The following is a 12,540-nucleotide window of genomic DNA, read 5'->3' on the forward strand; positions in this document are numbered from 1 at the left end:
CCAGCCAGCTCTAGTCAGTAAGCAGGAGCTGGGAAGAGAACCCAGGACTTCCTCACACCCACCCCTGGGCTCAGTCACCTGCATTGTACGACGTCAGAACACACCTCTGTTATCAGCAGCCCTGATTTACACAGAGGACACAAAGGCTTGGAGAAGTTAAATGACCTGCCCATGGTCACACCATGGATAAGGGGCAGAGATGGGAAGGAAGCCCAGGCTAAAAGGACCCACCAGGCTTTGCTTTCGGGCCACCAACTCCCCTATTTGGGTCATTTATATAAAAGTGCTTTAATTAATGATCATGTAATGCGGGGAAATACTCTTCTTACTGATCATTAGCACTTAACTGCACACTTAATGGCTTTATCTTAGGTAAGGCATCACTCTTCAAAGCCATCTTCCGTCACGCTCTGTCGCTCCTTGCTGACCTCAGCAGGAATGCTACCACTTACATGCACTAATGGGTCCTCCCTTGATATTTTTGGAATCATCCCTTTATTTCAGGCATAGGTAAAGAGGCCTGGCCTGATTTTTTCCAGAGATGTTGAGTCCCCACAGTTGCTAGTGAATTCAGCGGCAGTTGGGGCTGTCAGCGCGTTGTACCCCAACCCATCGTGCCCAACCGTGAAGGAGAGAACCCATGCAATACAAGGGGGTGGGGGGGCTGGAGCACATGACTTATAAGGAGAGGCTGAAGGAACTGGGATTGTTTAGTCTGCAGAAGAGAAGAATGAGGGGGGATTTGATAGCTACTTTCAACTACCTGAAAGGGGGTTCCAAAGAGGATGGATCTAGACTGTTCTCAGTGGTACCAGATGACAGAACAAGGAGAAATGGTCTCAAGTTACAGTGAGGGAGGTCTAGGTTGGATATTAGGAAAAACTTTTTCACTAGGAGGGTGGTGAAGCACTGGAATGGGCTCCCTAGGGAGGTGGTGGAATCTCCTTCCCTAGAGGTTTTTAAGGTCAGGCTTGACAAAGCCCTGGCTGGGATGATTTAGTTGGGGATTGGTCCTGCTTTGAGCAGGGGGTTGGACTAGATACTTCCTGAGGTCCCTTCTGACCCTGAGATTCTACAGTTCTATGATTCTCTCTCATAACTGGGTTATTATGGTGGGACACAGAGTAAGGCTCCTTCAGCCAAGAGTCAAAGTGTATTTAACCCCCCTGAAAGCCAAGGTGCCTATACAGACACCAAGTTCCAGGAAGATCGGATCGGCTGACACCTAGTAACCTGGAGCCCCCCCACGACGAATGGCATGTAGAGAGTACGGGATCGCTGGCTCACCAAGCTGAGTACAGCATTTACACCTCTGCCCAAAGACACCCAGACACCTTTGTGCCCACGGGCCCCATTCTCCTGTGGGCAGCAACAGCCTACAGAGGGGCTGAGAAACACATCTCATTTTGCTGTGAGGTGTTTCCATGGAAACATTCTCATTGACTGTGGGGAGGTGAGACATAGCTTCCCCCCTCTCCTGCTTCCTTCATGGAATAGGGTTTAGGATGGGGTTCGGTCTGCTTCATCTGTGGAGCCTGGACACATTGGGAAAGGGAAGCCATCAACACACAGGCCCTGTGTCTCCCCAAGCCCTAATTAGGTTGCCACCCTCCAGGATTGCCCTGGAGGCTTTAACTAAAGATCATGTCATGTGATGAAACCTCCAGGAATATGTCCTACCAAAATTGGCAACCTTAAGCATAAACTGCAGGATGACTCATCGGGAAGTGAGCTCCCTGGCTGTCCCGGGTGGCTCCTCTCAGGGAAAGGGGAGCTGCAAGAACTCCAAAGCATGATCAAGATTTTTTATCCTTGCCCAGACAAACCCCGGTAGGGTCAGTGTGGAGCAGCTGTCCTCCCAAACCTATCCCTTTCCCAACTCAGAGCCCGGTCCCCACAGGGCACGGCCTGGGGGGGGGGGGAATCAGAAGGAAAGGGAGAGCACATAATGGGGCCAGCTGTCATGCTCTTCTGTGTCCCTCCTTGCCCCTGATCTGCCCAACTTGGGGTCCATCAGGAAACCAGGGGGTCAACAGAATCATAGAATCTCAGGGTTGGAAGGGATCTCAGGAGGTATCTAGTCCAACCCCCTGCTCAAAGCAGGACCAATCCCCAGATAGATTTTTACCCTAGATCCCTAAATGCCCCCCTCAAGGATTGACCTCACAACCCTGAGTTTAGCAGGCCAATGCTCAAACCACTGAGCTATCCCTCCCCCCCAATCAAGCACCTAAATCAACAAGTTCAGCCCTGCCCCCCTGCAGAACCTCCGAGCAGGTGCCATACAAAACCAAACCAACCAGCTGCTAAACAAACCAGCTCCGCACTCTGAGCTCAACCCCTCCTTTACATGAGGAAGCCAAGAAGTTACGAAGCGGGATCATTATTCTTGGCATTGAATGTACAAGCGCTTATCTTGTTGGCTGCTGCTGGACCTGCCACACACATACAGACAGGACGTGGCTGGGATGTTGGAGAGCCAGCCAGGGGTGACCAGCCACACTGGTGGTCTCCATGGCACCTCAACAGCCTTTTTCAGCAGCACAAGTGGTTGAGCCACAGTGCTGTTGAGTTTCATGGGTGTGATCCTGGGTGACTCACTCCAGGCAGGGGGTCAGCACAAGCTTACAACGAGGCTTAGTTGGGACTTCAGTGAAGCAAAGGCCCCACTGCTGGCCCATCTGTACTGGGATGGGTCCACCCTGAGTGATCAGTAGAAAAATCAGGACACACAACACCAAAATCAAAGGAATCGGAGGTAGAGGAGAGGAATGACAAAAAACTTCCCTCTATGCAGATGTCCGGATTTACCGACGTTGGTCCCTTCACCATGGCTCCTCTCACAAGCATGGAAACATAGAAACACAAGGGATTTTTCACAATTTAAAATAACTTTGCCAAGTCTGAACCTTTCCTCTCAAATGGCGCCACAGCAGGTGGATGGGACTGGGGACTCAGAAAGCCTTGCAGGGCCGTCACGTGCACGTACAGGAACAAAACCTACTCTACCATCATGGACACCACTACAGATTTTGGAGGAGGCTACTTAGGCACCTGAAAACTCTATTTTATTTTTTTTGGTTGGCAGATAACTTAGCAATTAGCTGACAGGAGCATTGTATCTAATTCCTATGTAAAAGAAAGAAAATTAAATAAATATTTGACCCACTCAGCTCTAATACAAACATGTTCTGACATCTTGTGGCAAGTCACTTCAGGGACCCTGGTTACGTTTAAAATTGTAATGTCTATTCTTACTTTGTTACTAACTCTGCAGAGAGAGAGAGACCCCATCAGGATTCCTGAGTTCTACCTTGGCTCTGGGAGGGGAGTGGGGTCTAGCAGGTTACATTAGGGGGCAGATACATCTGGGTTATATATCAGAACCTAAGAACGGCCATACTGAGTAAGACCAATGGTCCATCTAGCCCAGTATCCTGTCTTCTGACAGTGGCCAATGCCAGGTGCCTCAGAGGGAATGAACAGAACAGGGAATCATCAAGGGATTCATCCCCTGTTGTCCACTCCTAGCTTCTGGCAAACAGAGGCTCGGGACATGCAGAACATGGGGTTACACCCTTGCCCATCCTGGCTAATAGCCCTTGATGCACCTGTCTTCTATGAACTTATCTAGTTCTTTTTTGAACCCTGTTATAGTTTTGGCCTTCACAACATCCCCTGGCAGTGAGTTCCACAGGTTGACTGTGAAGAAGTACTTTCTTTTGTTTGTTTTAAATCTGCTGCCTAGTAATTTCATTGGGTGACCCCTAGTTCTTGTGTTATGTGAAGGAGTAAATAACATTTCCTTATTCACTTTCTCTACACCAGTCATGATTTTATAGACCTCTATCCTATCCCCCCTTAGTTGTCTCTTTTCCAAAATGAAAAGACCCAGTCTTATTAATCTCTCCTCATATGGCAGCCGTTCCATACCCAGATCATTTCTGTTGCCCTTCTCTGGTCCTTTTCCAATTCTAATATCTCTTTTTTGAGATGGGGCAACCAGAACTGCCCACCGTAGTCAAGATGTGGACATACCATGGATTCATACAAAGGCAACATGGTATTTTCTGTCTTATTATTGATATCTTTCTTAATGATTCTCAACATTCAGTTTGCTTTCTTGCCTGCCGCTGCACATTGAGCAGATGTTTTCGGAGAACTATCCACGATGACTCCAAGATCTCCTTCTCGAGTGGTAACAGCTAATTTAGACCTCATCATTTTGTATGTATAGTTGAGATTATATTTTGCCCTGTGCAGATGTGACGAACTGGGAATGTTCTTAATGTTTGCTCTAAATACAGTGTTGGTGCCTCAGTGTCCAATATGCAGTTCTTAAGTATCTAGGTAGTGGGATAAGGGTGTGTGGTTGCTGCAATGCAAAGGGCCAGTGCACCTAAATGCCTGGCACTCTGTTTCCTAGCAACTGATGGCCTGGGCCCCTCCTCTGCAAAGGTGCCGACTGAAGGTGTTGTAGACAGAGATCAGGTGACCTCCTGGCCCGGGAAAGGGGCTGAGCAGAGAGGAGGAGCTGGAGGGGGTTTTGGAGTCTGGAGCTGCCTGGGGATGAGGAGTGAAGTGCAGACGTGGGGGTCTGGCTCACTGCCCCCCAGAATGGACCCGGCCGAGGGGTCCAGTTCTCGGTACCTACAAGCTGTTTTAGACCCTGTTCCTGTCATGGAATAAACCTCTGTTTTACTGGCTGGCTGAGAGTCATGTCTGACTGCAAAGTGGGGGTGCAGGACCCCGTGGCTTCCCCAGGACCCCACTGGGGCGGGCTCGCTGTGGGAAGCGCACGGAGGGGCAGAGGATGTTGAATGGTCCAAGGAGAGACCCAGGAGGTGAAGACATGTGAGCTTCTTGCCCTGAACAAGTCTGCTTCAAGGGAGAGGAGACTCCCCAAAGTCCTGCCTGGCTTTGTGGGGAGCAGTTCCAGAGCATCGCCCGGTGACTCCGTGACAGCATTATTTTGCATTTATCAACATTGAATTTTGTCTGCTATTTTGTTGCCCAGTCACTTGGGTGGGTGAGATCCCTTTGTAACTCTTTGCAATCAGCTTTGGAATAATTTTGTATCATCTGCAAATTTTGCCACCTCACTGTTTACCCCTTTTTGCAGAACACTTATGAATATGTGGAATAAGACTGGTCCCAGAACAGACCTCTGGGGAACACCATAACTTACCTCTCTCCATTCTGAAAACTGACCATTTATTCCTACCCTTTGTTTCCTTGTTTTTTAATTGAAGTCCCTGGCAATGCTTCCGGGATCATCTAAGAATCCTTAATTTAAAATTTAATTTAATTTAATGTCAAGCTTTTTGTTATCTTAGTTACCTTGCCTCTGTTTATAAACAAACTCCCTGCCCTAAGGATGAAGCTGGGAGCAGCACAGAACTCATCACATTCCTTCTGGGGCTAGGGCATGTGTCACGGACTCACAGATCGTGCCCACTCTTGGCCCTGTGCGGTCCGTGGGGGGTGTCCCTTTCAGTGAGACAGCCCTTCTCAGGGGTCCACTCTCTCTCGGGGTCAGGCCCCTCCACCTCCTGGAGCCACACCTCTCTGAGCTTTAGCATGTCTGTTTCTCGCCGTGGGCAACCCCAGGGAGTCCACATGCTCTGGACCCCCTGGGCCTCCTCACCCCCCAAAGGGGTTGATGCAACCCTGTTCTCTAGACCAGAGTGACTCTCAGCCAGCATAAAACAGGAGGGTTTATTGAGAGTTGAACACAGCACAGGAACCTCTCAGGGCCTCAAGCCTGGCCTCCTTCAGCCCAGCATATCCCAGTCCCCCTGCATCCAGGTGGGCCCTGCCTGCTCTCCCTCTCCAGCCCAGAGCCCCCCTGCTTCCCAGCTGGGCCTCCGATCTTCCTGGCCCCAAGCCCCGCCTCTGTCCATTGTCTTCGGTCCAGGTAAACAGGGTCGTAAACGGGAAGGCCTGAGTCTCCTCCTTTCTCCGCCCTCCTCTGGCTGGAACTGGCTGGTCAGGTCACCGGGGTCCTCTCTCCGCAGCCCATTGTCCTCCTACTAGCCAGAACCAGCTGTGACTCCTGAGCTGGGTCACCAGGTCACCAGTCGCTGAGGTCTCCATCCTCCAGGCCATCGGCCGGGGTCCCAAGTTCCCTCTCCGGTCCTTTGTAACCACAAACTCCCTCTCCCCTCACCTCGTTAAACCAGTAACACCTGGGGACACTGAGTCCCACTCCCTCTGCCTGCAACCCACTGGAAAACACAGAAAAACCAAGAAACCTCCCCACTTCATCACATCATATGCTATGAGAAGACTTCTGGTAGGAAACTTGGGGGGGGGAGGGCAGGAGCCTCCTCCACCCCTCCAAATGGCACCCCTATCTCCCACTCAGATGGCAATGAAAAGAACCAATGATGTTATACCGAACCATCAAAGTTAGTTCAGTGGGCACATGACGTTTTACAAGGCCAGCGAGTAAATCCCCAAACTCACACATCCTTTACCCCCTTCATAAGCATGAGAAATGTCCAATTGCTGTTTGAAGTTTGCCAAGTTCCCCCCAACCCCCCCATCCTCTCTTATTACTGAAATGTCTAGTGTCACTCTGTCACTTGGTGGTTCGCTACTTCCCCCGAGGAGGTTGAACCTAGTTAAGTGGTGATCAGTATGAAATAATGACTCAGCAGCAGCTGCTTCCTCAGTTAGCTCCCGTGTGTTAGAAGCTGATACTGTGCTTCTAAGGTGGCCACTCATGCATCTCCAGAACAACGTGCATTGCAAGACAGCTGGGAATGGTTTGGGGCTGCATCTGCTAGCACGACTGCATCTCCACCTGGCGTGAGCGTGTGAGGTCACACCGGCAGGGGTGCAGCGGTGCACTCTTCACAATAGTGTCACTCACCCTCCATACCGGACAACCCCCCATCCAGTTTTGTCTCAGTGTTGGACACAGGACAAACCATTTAAAGCCAGGACTGTCTGGCTTAAAAGTGGCCTGCCTTTGTGTGTCTGCGCTGTCACATCACTGAATGACACACAGGATATCTAGGCCCACAACGAACTTCTGTCACGAGGGAGTGCAAGAGAAAGCAGACTGAGAAATGATACGGACACATACAGCATTTCCATTAGCTGACCTTGGTACTCCGAATGGGTGTACGTGCATAGCCTACCAAGGTGTAGCCATTGGTATAAGGTGCTGGGAGAGTGACACCCACAGGATGAGAAATGCAACTGGATTTACCTGAATTTCAACTGGCAATAGGTTTTTGTCCAACTTTTAGCTAAACAACAACTGAAATCCCAAAGTGTGTCACACCTGGAGACTTCCAGCAAGGGAGAGAACATAACGTGCTTTGATCAGAGAGACGCTCCAAAGACACATAAAATCCAACACTTCTGTTTGGAAACCTCCATAGGTGAGCCAAGCAAGCACCAGAGAGAGAGAGAAAGAGAATTATGAAACATCAGGCTAAACCAAAAGGAGCCATGGAGATACCATTGCCTTTATATCTTGTCTCCCTGTGCTTGGAGTCCAACACAGCCCAACAGTTCTTAAACCTTGAACCTGCAGGTCCTTCTGTTATGCTCAAAGCTGTTTTCTTGCCGTAGGGGTATGAGTGGCGGCTCCACAGGGTGGTTTGATATGTGGTTACTCTGCAACTTAAAAAGTCCCGGCTTTTGCTCCCATGGGCAGCAGCACCAGACCTTTGGTTGCCCTCCCTGAGGACAGGCAAGAAGTTGATAGTTGGGAAGGATGGTTGCAAGAATCTAAGCGGAATAGATTAAACACAGAGGAGCTGGACAAGTCCACCAAGAAGCCAGATCTTCCGGTCTACTTGAGGCTCATGGAAAGACCAAGACATAGAGGAATTGGTGTGATTCAATGCCAGGGAGGAGGCAAATCCTGCACTGAGGTTCAATAATCTCCATATACCACAGGCCATCTGCACTTCGCGGATTCTATCCATTGTAGACAATTGCACCGACCTTCACTTGGAGAGCCGCTTTCGAAGCTCTTCCGAGCTCTGCAAGCAGGGGGCAGCTGCTGAATCAGGCCAGGATGATGATCAGTGGTTTGTATTGGGGTGGCCCCAGTCAGGACCGGGACCCCACTCTGCCAGGCATGTTACCAACATATAGGAAGACAGGTTCTCAGGATCACCTTGGCGTTAACTCTCCCAGCCCATTAAGCACAAGCACGTAGGACAATCTTGCTAAACTTGGTGGGAGGTTCTGTGCTCATTAGATAGGCTTTCCTTATGGTACAGTCGCCCAGTTAATTAAATAAATCCTTATGCAAACAAGAACGGCAAGCGACGACCGGTTCAATGCCTCTCTTTATTGCAGGTAATTAGCCAACAAGGCTATTGAAATTACCGCCTTCAGTTATGCACATGGAGGAATAAATCATGTGCAATTATCGGCCCATGGAGATTATCAGCCTTTTCCTGCTACAATGTCATTATGAGGCCGATTAAAAAGCCCAGCAAGGGATCAGGTTAGCTCTGACTCCCTGCTCCATAAGGGAGGGGTTTGTCTACCTAGGGGGTCACGACCCAATAGAGGGCATGTATAGGTATCAAGGGATTGTAACCACCCTGCCCCACCCACGCTGCTAACTGGGAGATTGCTGGATCCTGGCTAGGAGAAGGGTTCTAGTAGGGAAAAGGCAGAACTACCGCCATAAGGGAAACATTTAACAGAGACTATGTCAGGGGCTCAGAAGTGCATGCACATTTCCATGTCAGACCCTGTAGTCAGTATGAGTAACTGGGCCGGGAGCTGTGGAGCCCTAGGTGGGTGAGGAAAACGCTTCCTTCCTGGGCCATGGAACCAGAAACTTAGTTCCTTGTCTACTGTTTCAGAGTCAGTCGACTCTGCAGCTCTCCACCGCGGATGGCAATACAGCCGGCACATCCGTGCATCCACAGATCCATGCATCCACAGATGGATCCACAGATCCATGCATTCACAGATCCACCATCCACAGCAGCCCTGATTGCCAGGGGTCATAGCACACAATGACGGGTTCACTCCCCCTGAGCAGACCCTCCAAAGCCTGTCCCACTGCACAGCCCAGCGTTGATGCTGTATATGGGACCCTCCACATACAGTGGGGGCTCGGAGTTGCCCAAGTCATATCAGTGAGTGCCTGTATTGAGACCTCTTGGTATCCCACAGGTTTGGGTACTATCAACACTAGCCTGCCTAATGATTCACCCACAATACCCTGGGGTGGATCAGGATTAAGTTAAGTTTGCCAGACTGGTGGGTATGAAAAAGTTACATGCAAGCTACTCCGAACAGGCATGGAATTATTTCTGGAATTGGCTTCTCCGGGAGGCATCTCTCCTCAGATGACCTCCCCATCACAGCTTCAGCTGATCATATTTCCTGAGTCTGATGAGTTGCTTCCAGAGAAAAAATGGGCCCGATCCCCTTGCACAGTGCGGAGTCGCCGACACCCGTGCAAGTGCTAACAAGTCAGAAGGCAGTTTGCACAGTTGATAGCGATTCCGCAAGGCCCAGAATATTGAAGAATCAGGTCCAACGTGTATGCAGCTCGCTCCCCCTCGTTCGAGTACAGTCACACAGTCATTTCTATTTCTGCGGGCCCTGCTGCACAATTTTCAGGGTGCTGTTAGTTTCGCAACACCCACTTGTGCAATATGGCTTAGAAAGTTATAAATAGTATATTTTCCCCTTGCGAGAGATTTGTGTAGCAGGATCAAATGAACTTAAAAACAGTATTTTGGAGGCAGGGGCCATCTTTTTGCACTGTGTTTGTACAGGGCCTAGCACAATAGGATCCTTCTAGGAATGTAAACAATGACAATTACAGCAATATTTAAATGGATCACATGGGATGCATTTTCAACAAAGCATTCAGAGGGAGCATTCCCTCTCCTTTATCCCAGGATTAATCATCACAGAGCTCTACTGCGAATCAGTTCTGTGGCACAAGCAGCAGGGCAGCCGATAATTTGTTTGGGGGATCTGTGTGCGTATGGCACCTTTCAGTGTTCCGGTGTCTGGCGGAGGTGGCTGCCATTTTGGGTGCAGGTCAGTTGCAGCACGGTTCAGAGGAGATGCGCGGTGTGCTCTCTCTCGTGGAGACCTACTTTTGTTCTCTGAGGCATGACCAGTGCTGGCACCCAACTGTGCTGATGCCCTTGAAGAATTTTTCTGGCAGCCCCAAAGTCAACACAACAGAGTAGATTTTCCACCTCCTGCCCTTCCCCTGTTCCTCAGGTTCCTGTCTGTCCCACCCCAACCTCCTACCCTCTCTCCCTTTAGGGCAAGATCATCGCCTTAGGGTATTTCCTACAACCTCAGCTTCCAAGAAGAGGTCCTTCTGGTCACAGGGCTTCCCGAGGAAGGCTGCACAGGTGGCTAATGTAGCCTCTTGCATCTCTTTAAAAAAACCTGCTTATATCTCTGAGAGCTGAGTGGCTGGAGCAGTGGCTTGTTCTTGGCAAAGGCCTGGCTGCATCCAGGAACCATTTCAAACAGGACGGCACAGGAGATGAAACTATGGCAGGGCAGAGAATCTTCCCTGGGTGGCCAGTGCTGAAATCAGAGTCAGGGGAACGAGTCAAGCTGAAAAACAAGCCCGACCAAACCAGCTCTTTTGCAGTCTGCCAAGCCCCACCCCAGCTCAGCACATTCAATTCAACACGGGCGAGAAATAACACTACCACCAAATAGATACGTGCATCTCCGCGGCATGTCGAGGCACCGGGACATGTCAGTCACAGACTGCAGACATCGGAAGGTCAGGAGGACGGGGCCACAGGAGAAGAATAGCCACAGGAGAGATTTATGCTCTGAGGGAGACCATCTCTGGAGCACAGAGGGGAGTTGACCGATCTCTCTGTGGTCCAGATTCCTCCACCCACCCCTCTCTGGGTGTCTTCCAAGCTTTTAATAAGCAGCCTCCAGTACAAGATGTAATTACGAGAAAATGCTCAGCCCTGATGGAATATACGATTTAAAGTTTGAAGGACCCCTCCTGCTGGGTGGGCAGGTAAGAGCCACACGCTGGCCCCTGACAGATGGAGGAGGAAGAGGCAGGTGTAGCTCCCGAGCAAGGAAAGTCCTGTGTGTTAACAGGAGGGACTGTTAGAGGTCACCCCCGTAATACAGCTGCTAGTGACACAGAGACTCATAAATGGACAGGGGCCCAGCTACAGTAACCACAGACAATGGTACTTTTCCATCTCTCCTTCTCTGCCCCAGTAGAGCACGGATCTTGGGTTTAGACATTGCAGAACTGCTACTCCAGGTTCGGGAAAAGAGGAGGAGCTCCTGCTTGTGATAATAGACTCTGGCTGGGTCTGCACTCCAGAGTCTATGCTGGCGTAGCCCCTAGCATGGACGCAGAAAAACTCCTTCTGATGGCGTAGGAACCCCACCTCGCTGAATGTCATTAGCTGGTGGCATAGCTGCATCTACACTGGAGGTTTCATTGGCATAGCTATGTCTGTGTGTGTGTGTGTGTGTGTGTGTGTGTGAGATGTTGGTATCCATTTTAAACGGAGATCAAGCCACAGAAACATTGGAGCTCTCATGGCACACGGGAGCAAACTCTACACCACGGGCCTCGACACCCTGACGAGGTTCTCTGTCTTGGTTCATTTCTCACTGCAGAGTGTGGACTGGAATAGCAGGATGCTGTGGGAGAGGAACGAGGCGAGTTATCGGGGCCGTGGGCGGCTCTGGACTGGTCTTAGGGTGATCAGATGTCCTGTGTTGATAGAGACAGTCCTGATATTTGAGGCTTTTTCTTATATAGTGATGTATTACCCCCCACTCCCTGTCCTGATTTTTCACACTGCTATCTGCTCACTCTAACTGATCTGCAGATGCCAGAACTACCTGAGGAAGCCAGCACTGTGCCCAATTCAAACCAGGAGCTGACGGATAAGCAGTGACTCAGTCACTGGCACGGATACATAGCACTTTCCAGCCACAGATCTCACGACAGATAACAAATATGAATTCCTTTTCACAGCTGCCCTGTGAAGTAGATACAGCATTATTACAACTGTGCCCACACTGGGGTGGTCGTACAGTTTGAGTTATACCAGTGTAGACATAGTCAAAGCTGTATAATATGTTGGTGTTGACAAGACTCCATGCTGTGCAAGAGCTAGCCCAACACCTCACCCAGACTCTGGCTGGGAAGCTCAGCCCTTAAAGGTGCAGCCTCCCTCCCCAGTACCACTCCTCCATGAAATTTGGTTCTTTACAACCCTGACCCTAATCTCACTGAAGTCAATGGGAGTTTTGCCTTGAACTTCAACAGGGCAGAATCAGACCCAGCAAACTGCAGGTTTTTAAAGAGTTTTAAACAATTAGCTTTCTATGACCAACTCCTTCATGGGCATGAAGGACTTGTCAACATACAGAAGTTGCACCACTTTACCAGTGTAATTAAAGCTGCATAGCCCCGTATATGGTGTCGATGGAGTTATTTGGGTGGCGTTCTTTGGGTATAAAGGTGTCTTTGGCCTGGTCTACGCCTACAATGTAGGTCACCCTAACCGCTCAGGGCTGTGA

Source organism: Gopherus evgoodei, chromosome 18, assembly GCF_007399415.2.
Source record: "Gopherus evgoodei ecotype Sinaloan lineage chromosome 18, rGopEvg1_v1.p, whole genome shotgun sequence".
Classification (NCBI taxonomy): domain Eukaryota; kingdom Metazoa; phylum Chordata; order Testudines; family Testudinidae; genus Gopherus; species Gopherus evgoodei.